Here is a 12653-nt window from a genome sequence, read left to right as displayed (position 1 = left end):
CTTTGTGCTGAAGAACCCACTGTTGTTCTAAATCGTTGTCTAGTTCTTAATGAGGTGAAATAGTTTAAATAGTTGTGTCTTTGAGTGTGAATGCATATATATCCTTTCCCTAAAGAGTACTTTTACTTGCCTCAAGAAACGGAAAGTCAATCTGAATGGTACATATATTAATATTCCCTCAATTAAAATTCAGATTCCTTTTTATTTTATTTAAGTTATTTATTTGATGACCCAATCCGTTTCATCAGGGTTGTTTACAGGGTCCTGGTGATTATTCACAAGCATATGGACTCCTTTCCAATGCCTCCATCGATGAAGAAGTTATCTTTCTCTCTCCCCAGTGAGAGACTCTTGTTTTCCTAGTACTTGACAATTGGACAACTTTTGGCTTGCCGAATAAAGTGGGAACTTTATTTCCCACCCCTTCCCCATTATCTAAGAGAGTGAGCAAAGACAGACAGAAAAGGCAGAGGAGGGACGACATCTAGTAGGTTCTCAAACTCTACTAACTCAGGAGGAAATTCCTCCAGTGCCTTAAGGCTTCGCTCCCAGAAAGCTGTACTGTGCTAGTTGGCCCTCACTTAAAATAGCCCTGCGCTCGGTGCGGCCCCTTTAAGAGTCCAGCTCCTCCCCGCTCCAGGGAAAGTTGCAGCTTTTTCCGCCTCCTGGGAGGGTTGAGTAGGGCCGGCCGCCCGGGTTGCTGGTCTCAGTCTTTTTGGAACTAGAGACCCTTCCAACCATTCAGCACCCGGACCTTTGGTCACCTAGTAGCACCTGTTGCAGGTGACAGGTAGGTGGCAGCTAGTGTCTGAGCGCACCCTCGCCTTCTGTCTGGGACTTCGCGGACTCCCCCAGTCCCGTGTCTCTCCCCCACCTCGGGGGCGTGTGTCCTGTTGTACCTTGTGTGAGGTCCCTGTCCTCCCTCCCCAGCTGCCACGCCGGCTCTTCTGCTGTGTCCGCGTCTAGGGACCGCACCCCCATGCGGTGCCTCCCGTCTGCTCCAGGCGGTCCCTCCCTGCCACTTTTCCTTCTCTCGGGCTGTTTCTGCTTGGTTCCCTTGGACAGAGTTTCTGAGTGCTGCCTCTCCACAGGTATCTCTGGCTCCGTGCGCCCCACCTCCCCCACTACCCCCCTGCTACCCTTGGCCCCTTGGGAGAGCTGGTCCCTGGCGCAGGCTTGGACAGGCTTCTAGTGGAGCTGTGCCCTCGGACTTGGAGTCTAGTCACCTTTTCGGTGACTGCTTCTCGCTAGGCTTGGCTCTCCAGCTCCTTCTATGGCCCCTCGCTGTTTCTGAACTCTAAGCTTCTATTTCCCTAGCTTCACCTTGTCTCTTCACTACTGGTACAGACTAAAGGCAAGTTGACTCTGAGTTTTGCCTCAGTGGACTCCCTTTGGGCATGGAGCTGGAGACCCAGCTGTGTACTTTAGAGCTCCACTGCTTCACCGCCCCCTTCAAACAGGCTTGGGATTTTGCACCTGGCAGAAGGACACTAGTGTCCCTCCAGCCTGCAACACTGAAGTAGATGGATGGGGTCTAGGAGAAGTTGATAGCAAAATAATTTGGTTTAAAATTCTGGTAGCTTGAAAAATTGATGTGTTTGCTTTAACCAACCCTTTCTTCCCCTAATATACTACAGTTTCAGGACCAGAGGACCTAGAATTCGCTTCTAGCATGATTAGTCAATCATGCTAGCTCTTCATATCCATGGGAGAAAATAATTGCCTATATTCCTGGACATCCCCCTACCCCACTTTCCCTTTCTGTTTTTGTTACTTCAAGAGAGGGTCTCTCACTATAGTGCAGGACAGTCTGGAATTCATTATGCAGACCAGGCTGGACTCAAATCCTCCTGCCTCTACCTCCCAAAGTGCTGCTGTTACAGGTCTGCAACATCACATCTGTCCTCTGCTTCTTTTTTTTTTTTTTTAAAAAACGGGTTACTTTTCTACTCTTTGTTAGCTGCAGTCTTCATAAATATGTTGACATTAAGGAGTTAATGAACTAAAGTGTAAATTTGCCATGAAGAACTAAAAACAGTAATTAGCTCTGAGAGCTGTGGCAATTTTTTCCTTGGGGTGTGTGTGTGTGTGTGTGTGTGTGTGTGTGTGTACCACTGGAAATCCTAGTAGAAAAAGCCCCTTTGGGTAGCAGATGAACATGATTTTAAATGCTGCACCCTAGGTCAGAGTGGTGAACTTGAGCTTGGAGGCCGGTTCTGGGATTATTGGTCTGTGAGTATAGAAAGCATTCTGGTTGGTGTTCTCTGAGCTATTTTCCTTCAAGGTTGGAGCTATTGTAGAGATGGCATAATGAACAAATGAAGTCAGGTGATGTGATCAGTTCTTATGCTATCTCAGACAAGCCTCAGACTAGTTCAATGCAATTGGAACCACAGTTACAACCCGGATACAATGCAATGGAGGCCCAGAGGTTAAGTGTGGCGCTCTCAATTACACTCTGGCAATGGGACAAGCTTGTGTGACACTATCTTCTGGTCCTTGGCTCCATCTTAGATGCGCTGTGGAGGAGTTGAATCTCCTCACTCATGTCTTAACCGAGTTAATTTCAAACATGGGGCCAGTTGCATGTTGCTGTTGTTAAGTACATACCCTGGATGGCTGAAGCCTCCTAGGCTCTCGGCTCCATGGTCATTGTCTTGAGGTTAGGAGAGCATATACCTGGGTTTTAGAGGTGCGTTCCTGGATTCTAGGGATGGACACCTGATTCAACTTCTTCCTTTCCTGATGGCCAGGGGAGAAACAGTGGGGTAGTAGCTGACAGGTATTTGACAGAAATATGTGTATGTGACAAAGCCACACAAGGCAAACAGAGTGATAGCATACCCTTTTTATTTGTAGGTTAGGCAGCGATACTCAGGAGAGTATCTCTGGAACTTTGTTTAAAGTATTGTTTTTTTTTTCTTCTGGCAAACTTGGTACTCATATTCCCAATGTCGTCCTCATTAATTCTTATTCAACTCTCAGGATTTAGCTTAATGTCCTTGCCTTTGAGTTAACCTCACTGAACCCACACTTCCTTCCCCCAAGCAGAATGACTAGTTATATTATCTTGAAGGACTTTATTTAGACTTCAACAAAGGTCTGAATACCACTCCGTTTTTTCCATCTGGAAGGTTATAATGTCTGTAAAGGCAGTAACTGGATCTTGAAGTACAAATATTTGTGCTAGGGATCAGGGATGCCATGTCTTCCAGGGATCTAGATGTGCTGGTGGTGAGATTGGAATAAGAAGAAACCATCCCGAGCTATTTGTAACACACAGTAAGGGTTTGTACACAAGCATTGTGCCTATGTTTCAAGGCAGTCACTTGACCAACTCACTGAAAATTGCATTCATGTCCGTAACATTCTTTTTTTTTTTAAAAAAAAAAGCTTACTTACTTTTATTTTATGTGCATTAGTATTTTGTCTGCATGTATGACTGAATGAGGGTGTTGGATCCCATGGAACAGACAGATGTGAGCTGTCATGTAGGTACTGGGAATTGAACTCAGGACCTCTGGAAGAGCAGCCAGTGCTCTTAACCGCTGAGCCATCTCTCCAGCCCCTTAAACATTCTTTCAACCTCCTTCCTACATTTGTTTTGCTTATTGATTGTTTCACTTCTACCTCATAACACAAAGGCCATGTGGATAGGACTTTCTGTCTTTTGTACTCACTGATGGCCAGTCTAGGAATTGGAACTCTTGTACTTTTCTGAGTCTGAAACCAAGCCTCCAATTTGCTACCTTATACATGTAAGGATGCCCCAGCCCCACGGCCCAGTACTCACACTGCTTTCCTTCTGCTGAGGTTTTTTGTTGTTTTGCTTTGAGACTCTATTTCTGATAACAACTTTGACCTAGTGATAAATATTTCCTCTCTTTTTCATTTCTACGTTGTTGGAGATAAGAATCTCAGAATGTACCCCAGGCTGGCCTGGACCTCACTGTGTATCCTGGCTAGCCTCATACTCATGGTTATTCTCCTGCCTCACCTTCCTGAGTACCAGGATTGAAGATGTGAACCAATATGCTTGACTAGAACTTCCACTTTATGTTGAAGTACAAATCTGTAGGTGGAAAAAGAAAGACACCCTTCTCTTGTTTCATCTTAACAGTGGCAGCACTGGGGAGAGAGGTGTGAATTATCAGATGTCCCAAGGCCATTCCGGCATTTGTCAAGGTCAGTGAGAGGGGACAGAATGTGATTGTGTAACAGGGATAGGCCCCAAAGAATAAAAGATGCCAGAAATTAGGTTTTTATTCTCATCGACCTTAACCTTTTTATGCGTGAGGTGCTTACTATGTTCTGGGCTCTATGGAGACGGTCCAGCTGAGTGGTACTTTTACAACAATTGCCTAGTTGTATACTAGTTGTATAGAGGAGTAGGCAACAACCGTGTAGCAAAATAAAAGTGCTATTTTGTTTAAATGCAGTTTCAAATATCCAGTCAGAAAAAAAGTCCAGAATTCATTTGATAACAGAATTGGAAGGACCTAAACCCTGGCAAAAGTAGTGACGGTGTGTACCTCTCACCATTTATTGTGTGCTAACTTCGTTGAAATTTAAGTTTGCACAAATAACTGCTCAGGCTCTATCAATCTTATGTCCCTAAACCTTGAGCATTGGGCTGTCTCGGAACTCAGCCTACAGACTTTTCTCCCTCCAAAACCTGCTCAGAAGTTCTCTTTAAGCACCAAGGCTGTGACATCTAGATAGCCATCATTCATGTTTGTGTTCTGTGTTTCTTCTGTGCTGAAGCCTCATGTTTTTAGTGGCCTATTTGACATCTTTACCTGTCATCTGATAGATGCCTCAAGGATAGCATGGCCAAATGTGGATTACTGATTGCCCTAACACCTTTTTTTTTTTCTTTTTTTCCGGAGCTGGGGACCAAACCCAGGGCCTTGTGCTCGCTAGGCAAGCGCTCTACCGCTGAGCTAAATCCCCAAGCCCCTGCCCTAACACCTTTAATCCTTCCCTTTTTCTACCCATGAGTAGGAAATAGGGTACCATTATATATTTAGTTGGTTGAACCAAGAATATTGGGTTATCCAGGATTTCTGTCATCTTCTTAGGCCCACCACATACAATGTTTGAACTTTCATTGATCTCACTTTCAAACTGTATCATGAACTCTTCCAAGCGTCTCCATCTTCTCTGCCTGCTACCCCCGTCCCAACCACCATGAAGCTTAGCTGAACATTCTTGCACAATGGTAAAATATATACAACTATTTCTGTGGAACAGCTCCATATGGGTGTGCGAGATGCTAAACCATGCCAGGAAGCTTGGTGGGTAGAGAGGGTTGAGACACCAGAAATTCATTCCTATGATGGTAGGAATCTCCTGCTCCCTAAGGAACTCCTGGCCTACAGTAGGCACCTCCTTTGTTCCTGTCAGATTCCTGGCCTGGAACATGTGCCACATGGATGTGGGATGTATGTGTGCGTGTACACATGTGCTTATGTGCGGGGAGGGCTTTAGGTGTTTGGCTCTATCGCTGTTGCCTTATTGCCTTGAAACAGAGTCTCTCCTCACTGGATCTGGAGCACACCATGTGCTTGCAGCTAGTGAGCCCCACAAATCTTCCTGTCTTAGCTTGCTCTCTATCAGGGTTTTTACACGGGTTCTAGGGATCGAACTCAGGTCATCGCTAGAAGTCTCACCCACCGAATCATCTTCTTAGTGCCTGGAAAATCATTGTAGTAAGTGACCTTCTGGGTGAGGGAAGTATTGATCAATGGATTCATAGTTTCTCTTCTACTGGGGAGATTTGTTTCAGTCATTTGTTGCACTACATGCTAACAATAATGCATCGTATATTCTTACATAGTTAAAAGAATAAACTGAGTCTTTCTATAATATATACACACATCCAAATTGATTCTGCCCTATAAATATACACAATTATTGTTAATGAAAGATAAACACACACATACATATATTAAAAATTTAGTATCTCAGAGAATTTGCATATTTACAATCAAGAGCATTTTTTGTTTATTCCCTTATTAATGGTGGATGATTTTTTAAAAATATCTTTCTTTTTTTCTATGGTGGAGATAGAACCCATAATTTCATGCATAGTAGGCAAGTAATCTACCAGTCAGTTTCACTCCCCTGTTTGAGACAATGTGGTATTTATATTGAAGAAGCTTGGCTGTAATGGAGGGAGACAAGTCTCAGGGGAGATGAAGGTTTTAATTTTGTGTTACTTTAAATACAGGATTGAGAGAATGCTGTTTATGAGGCAATCACATAGAATTAGATGATAGAGGGTCCCCTGAGGAAGCTGGGGAGGGGTAGTGACTGAACAGAATGAAAGTGGAAAAAATACTGTACTTAGAGAAAGGCAAATAGCTCTTTGGTTGAGACAACAGAGAGAGAGAGCAAAACTAGTGATGCTCTGGAGGACAGAGCTGTGGAGGGCTGGTATTCTGAGGATGGTCCTCTTGACAAGACTGGGGAAGGGCACTAGTGGTCTTTGAGAAAGATGAAAAACAGGTGCCCCATCAAGATTATACATATGTGTTTCATAGCCTCATATTTACTGCAAATGCGTCCATCTTTTGTTAATTATATCTCCATAATGCTGCAAGAAGTAAAATGGGTCTGGACTATTATGGTTTGTTTCTACCTGAAGTCACAGAGGCTGGTTTCATTTTTTTCCCAGAATCACTCACCAGCCAAGATCTTGAAGCACTATGAACAGTATAGTTTGAGAGATTTGTCCAGATGGCTGTGACAGAAAATGACAAGGTCAGAGATTAGACAGTGCCAGCAAATGAAGAGTTGAAATGACAGATCAGTCAATTTCATGGCCATAGCTCTCTAAAACTACCTTGAATTCAAGGTAGTTTTAAAGAGCTGGAAATCTCCCGTGGTATCTGCACTATTTCATGTTTGTAGGTTTGTTCGGTTTAGGTTCTAGGAGTACCTTAGTGTGTGCATCTTCAAATTATTGCCAGTGATGCACCAGAAAGCAGGGTTTTATCTGCTGAGGGCCCACTGTGTGGTAGCTAGGAGGAACTGAAATGTGCTAGGAGCCTTGCATTGAGTCTGGCCATCCAGACATTTGACTTGTAGTGCACACAGACACTGGTCTCTTTTCCTGGGGAGCATTTCAGCAGGGAAGGCGTGTGTTAAACATGGATTAAACAATGGATCCGAAAATTCATTGCAATTGGGAAAAGTTCTCTGAAGTTCAAATTGTGAAAAATCAGCGTGTTCTAACAGATTTTTTTTCTTACTACTTTACGTTTATCAAGAAAGTTTTCTTTTACGTTTCTCCTTTTAAAAGTTGAACATTGGGGCTGGAGAGATACCTCAGTGGTTAGGAGAGCTTGCTGCTCTTCCAGAGGTCCTGATTCTGGTTCCCAGCACCCACTTCAGACATAGTACACATGTGGCATATACCCACAAATATCCATAAATAAAAATAAATCTTAAGAAGATCAACACTGTCTTTCTGTAATTTTGCAAAATTGATACCCAAACATTTAAAAACTTATTTTCAGTATGGGTGGACCTTTTTCTTTTAGATTTCTTTTGACCATTTGAGTTTCCTTCATTAAGACTTATCTGTTTGTATTCTCTGTCTGTTGGGTATTTTTGTCTCTTGTATGATGCCACTAACCACTCTTTTATTCCTCCTCAAGATTTGGAGAGTCCACCACGTCTTTTCTCTGTATTTATAGTTATTTATTTCTATTTCCTTTTAACTTCTTCCTTATATAGCTTGGTGTGCTCAGAGATATGAAGATATTTTTATTACTTGACCTAGTAAGAGTTAAAACATAATTTTATTGCCTCTGCTTATCTTAATTCCTAGAGGAAAATTTTTTGTCTTTTTTTCCCAGACATATTTTATATGCCTATATAAGATATTCCAATCTATTCATTTATCCTTTCCATCTCTCTATTTTTATGTATAAAGAAATACAAATGGACTCATATACGTTTTTATTTAATATCCCATGGTAAGCTTTCAATATTAGTAAATAGGACTGTGTTTTAAAACTACTACATAGTTTACTCTTATATGTATCCAAACCAACCAGTTTCTTATTAATGGAATATTTTTACTGCTTTAGACATTGTTTATCCCTGAATCTCTCACTCTCACTCCCTGTCTCTATCTATTCATCTGTCTATCTGTCTGTCAGACTGTCTTTATGTCTATCACATCTTGAATGTCAGCCCAATAGTTTTTCAAAATGAAATAGCTCTATTAAAAATGATCGGTTCTGCTATATTAAAAGTGGTTAGTAGTAGTCAGGTGTTGGTGACACACACCTTTAATCTGGGGTGACAGAGGCAGGTGGATCTTTGTGAGTTTGAGGCCAGACTGGTCTACAGAATGAGTTCCAAGACAGTCAAGTCTACACAGAAAACCCCTGTCTTGAAAAACAAAACAAAACCAAAACCAAAACAAAACAAAACAAAAGTCAGTGGGGCCAAGGATTGAAAGAAGTTTAGGGAGAGAAAGACTAAGAATTCCCCATGGTGTTTACTGAGTTTCTGACTCTTACCATATAGCAGGAACAATTTTAAAGTGCTATAAGTTAGAAGGTTAGACTGATAAATTGAGAAATAATTGGGGAGATGAGGAATTGGAGGTACTAAGTATGGACAATTCCTTAGAGAAATTTGGCTCTGATGAGCAGAGCAAGGATAGTAGTGGGAGAGGGGGTTGAGGTTCAGGGAATTCACTTTTCATTTAGTATCTCTGAAGGATGATCAGGTGGATGGTGGAATTGATGCAGCAGAAGCCTATGCTTCATGGGAGGGGATCTGGAACTGGGTAGAGGTTCATCATGAGTGGGCACAGATGAGCATAAGTATAGATTTGGCATCAGTAAGTAGTCTGATGGCATTTATATTTCTTTATGATAAAAGGTAAGACAAACCTGTTGAACAAGAGTTGAAGTAGACAGGATTTGAATATTAGAGTCACTCGAGCAATAGGGATTGTGGAGAACAGGCGGGCTAGCCAGACCCAGAGAAGCATATTTGTGGTGCCGAGCAGTGTTGAGGTGAGCTTGGTGATGAAGAATTTGTGTGGATAATAATCTACCATGCCCATTTTCTTCTTTCACTGGATCCCAGGAGTGCTCATGAAGGCATAAAAGTGCCAACATGAGCTCAGCTGACTTTTAAAATAAGCAGATATTTGTAATGAAATTAGGAGTTAATGAAGACACTGACAAGAGTGTATTTGAAAGAATAGAATCCAAACTGTCTAGGAAAGGTACTGAAGACAGAAAGGGGCTGACCAGATGAAAGAGGGTTTGTAGAAGACTGTTCAGTGAGGTCTTCGAGTAGGAATGACTCGGGAGAGATCACTGAGTGAACAAGTTGGAAGGATAGGTTGTTAAATTCAGAGAGGAGTATTGAATCAATGATGTCAAAGGTGGAAAAGTTCTGCGGAATAAACTCTTGGGTGTGGTTGAATGATAAGTGGTATTTTTTGATGCCAACTCATTCACTCTACAAATATTGATTGTATATTGTAGGTCAAGTATCACTCTAAACACTAAAGGTACAGAGATGAACAAAATAAGCTCCATTTCCTTCCCCCTCCAATAATCCACACAGAGATGGACAAAAAATAAAATTCCATTTCCTTTCCCCTCCAATGATCTACCAAGTCCTTTCTTTTATACAGTTTACAATCCAGTAATATATAAAATATATATGCACACACATATAATTTTGACATTTATCAAATAAGAGGATATGAGCAGATTTCTCTCTGTGTAATTTTATTTAGAGACCTAATAATTATAATACTAAGAGCAAAACTTTGTATGTGTGGCAAAGAAAGCCCTTCTAGGTATTTTGAGTGCTTTCCCTTTCTTAAAGTCTATTTGTTTCATTATGAGAATTTATATCTCTTTCCCCTTAGAACTTGTAAAGGTCCTTTCATGTATCTTGTCAGTTTTGAAAATAAAGAAATGTATGAATCTACTTTGAACATTTTAGTGTTTGTAGCTTCTTGTGTTTGTTTTTTGTAACTGTGAGAACATTGCTTCTGTAGCACACCAGATGTTGGTAATGCATGTACTAATCTTGTGCTAGGGATTTGAAGTAATGTGTCAAGTAATTCTTGTTAAACAGTTTAGGAGGAAAGGAACACTGGCAGCCACTTTGTGTGTTAGATTTATTTTGTAGTTTGTACTTTTCCCTTACCCTTTGTGGAAACATTCTCACATATTTATTAGCATTTTACTTGAAAGAAATTGACACTTTAAAATGGTTTGCCACATATGCCGCTCAGTTAAAGTTCAAATGCAGGTTATTTGGTGGTGTTTAAGGTTTCTATGGCCATAGCTAGATCACAGCATCCCTAAAATTAAAAAGAAGCCGAATGCATGAAATTGCAGCTAGGTGTGAACATGGGCTGGATTAGTCATGAGCCGTCATGACTTCTCATTTAAGCGGATGGTGTGGGTGCTTTGGAGGTGATGTGGCCTGAGAGAAACAGATGCCAGTTAGAGTTTAGCTTAGAAATCGCCACCATCTGTGACCCTGGCAAAAGAACAGGGTCTTCCCTGCGGAGTTTCTGCCTTATCAAAGCTTATAGAACAGGGAATGATAATTGAGTTACAAGGTGATAAGCTTTATTGAAAAATTACAAGCCTTACCACACTTAAAAATTATTATAAATTAACAAGATTTTATATTTCTTTATTTGGGGAGTAGGTGTGGGGTGAGATGGATCAAACCAAATTCAGAGCTTTGTGAATGCTAGTCAATGCTGTTCCACTGAAACACACCCCTGGCTCTTGGATTTTTGCAACCAGATCTCCTTACATACACCAGGCTCACTTTAAACACACAGTCCTATTGCCTTGGCCTCCTGTTTGCTGGGATTCACCACTAGGCTGGGTAGTTTTGGTTTGTGAAGACCCTTAGACTCTTTACAAACTTTGAGGCTCTTAAGGTCTTTGGTATAGAAGGTGGTGAACTGTTTGCTCTTCTACTACGAACTGTATGGGACCCTATGGAGCCTGCTAGGCTTACATGAGAGGAAGATTTTCTAGTGAAGATTTTGAAAGTTAGAGATTTAAGTAGGATTGTCTTAATAGCTATTTCTTCTCTTGCCAGATGGGACATTTGGATCTGTGATCTCATTTTTTACTAACAATCTCATTTTTTATGATACTTAATACTTCTGTGAACCACCTGCATGGAGACCTGCCTCTAAGATTTGTGGCAGGTTTAAGTCCTGAGAAGCAGGGTTTTATGACTGTGAAATCATGGAAATAAGGCCACATCCACATGTTCTTGTATGCTGCCCTGTAAGGGCAATGTGTAGAGTCACATATCTAGCTTCCCCTTAGGAGTTACTGTAGAGTTGTTTATAACACACAAAGTGGAATTTTCTTCAAATCACTCAAGATCAGTATTTGACAATTTTGAAATATAACTACGCAGATACCGTCTGGCGAAAACTGTCCCCACACATGATTTTAAGAGCTAGCTGAGGACACTTCATGTTGGTTCCTTTTGCTCCCTTCGGTATACTCCCACTGTCCATTAGAAGAAATGCCCTAGATGAGGAGAGTGGATCTTTCCCTGTCTGCAGAGGAGCGGTCTGGAGAATGAGAGAGTAAGCCAGACTGAGGGCCTCTCAAACATTCATCCATTAGTACGTAATGACTTTAAATACCTACCTCAAGTTCCTAGGCATAAAGTCTACCCTTTTCCAAATGTCACTATGCAGAACACTATTTCTAGAATGTAAAGAGATGGTACAATCAAATGACTAAGCCCTTGGACTCTGGAACCAGACTGCCTAGTCAGAAAATTAGACTGTCTCTTCCAGGGTATATAACCTTGGGCAAGTTATTTACTCACTCTGTCTCACTTTCCTCCTTTGTAAAATGTACACAACATTTTAGTGCCTGCCTCATGGCATGATTCTGAGAACTAAATGACTCCAGGCATAGAAAATGTGCAGAAAAGTGCCTGATACATAATAAATGCTATAGACATGTTAGCTGCTGTCACTTTCAACACAGCCATCATCCTAGTTGGTATATATCTTAAAAGGAGCTAACACTGCAAACCACCACAGCACATACAAACCCCTTTCCTAGAACCCATTTAAAGAAAAAAAATATTTGAGACCATAAAGCTTCATGTAGACCTGTGAGCTAGCAGTAAATTTCTCACTATCAGGGAAAAACAGAAAACAACTGTGCTACTCTAAAACCTCTCGGCAGGCCCGAGAGGTCAAGGCCTGAGGCATGAGTGAGAGGAGGTTGTGCTCTGTGATGGCCCAGTGGGAGGCTGAAGTGTGGTGAATCCAGGTACTTGACTGTGAAGCCTCATTTGCTCTTTGATGTGAGCTTTGGCTTTGGATCTTTTTCTTTCTCTCTGTTCCTGTTTTCTTTTTTATTCTCTCTTTTTGATCCTACTTTAAAATGCATGATATTTTTCTATGTTTTATGCATCTTTATAAATCACTTTAAATCCTGTCTGGAACACTGTATAAATAATTATCTTTAAAAGCGATCATATCTAATTACTAACATTTGCTTAATATTTATGCTTACCAGTCTACATCCATGCAGAGACGTACGGGCAACTTTCCATCTGGGCAAGAATACTGATTAGATTTCTCAAATTTCATAGAAAGA

General features: G+C 41.3%; 1 protein-coding gene across 10 annotated transcripts in view; it reads left to right on the top strand.

The window, feature by feature from the left end:
• The first annotated feature begins 639 nt into the window (after window positions 1-639).
• Window positions 640-12653, top strand: part of Sytl4 (synaptotagmin-like 4) — a 50141-nt gene continuing 38127 nt past the window's right edge. For 3 of the 10 annotated variants that reach the window (XM_087599010.1, XM_087599005.1, XM_087599007.1), the window contains exon 1: window positions 677-790. The gene's annotated coding sequence lies outside the window, so the exon portion shown is untranslated. Of the gene's footprint in view, window positions 791-833; window positions 1092-3833; window positions 4186-12653 lie in introns of those variants that run through there. The other 7 variants (XM_087599011.1, XM_087599006.1, XM_087599009.1 and 4 more) reach the window with 5 other exon arrangements.

Source organism: Rattus norvegicus, chromosome X (assembly GCF_021556685.1).
Source record: "Rattus norvegicus strain SHRSP/BbbUtx chromosome X, alternate assembly SHRSP_T2T, whole genome shotgun sequence".
In the NCBI taxonomy this organism is placed as follows: Eukaryota; Metazoa; Chordata; class Mammalia; order Rodentia; family Muridae; genus Rattus; species Rattus norvegicus.
This window is presented reverse-complemented; position numbering and strand designations above follow the sequence as displayed.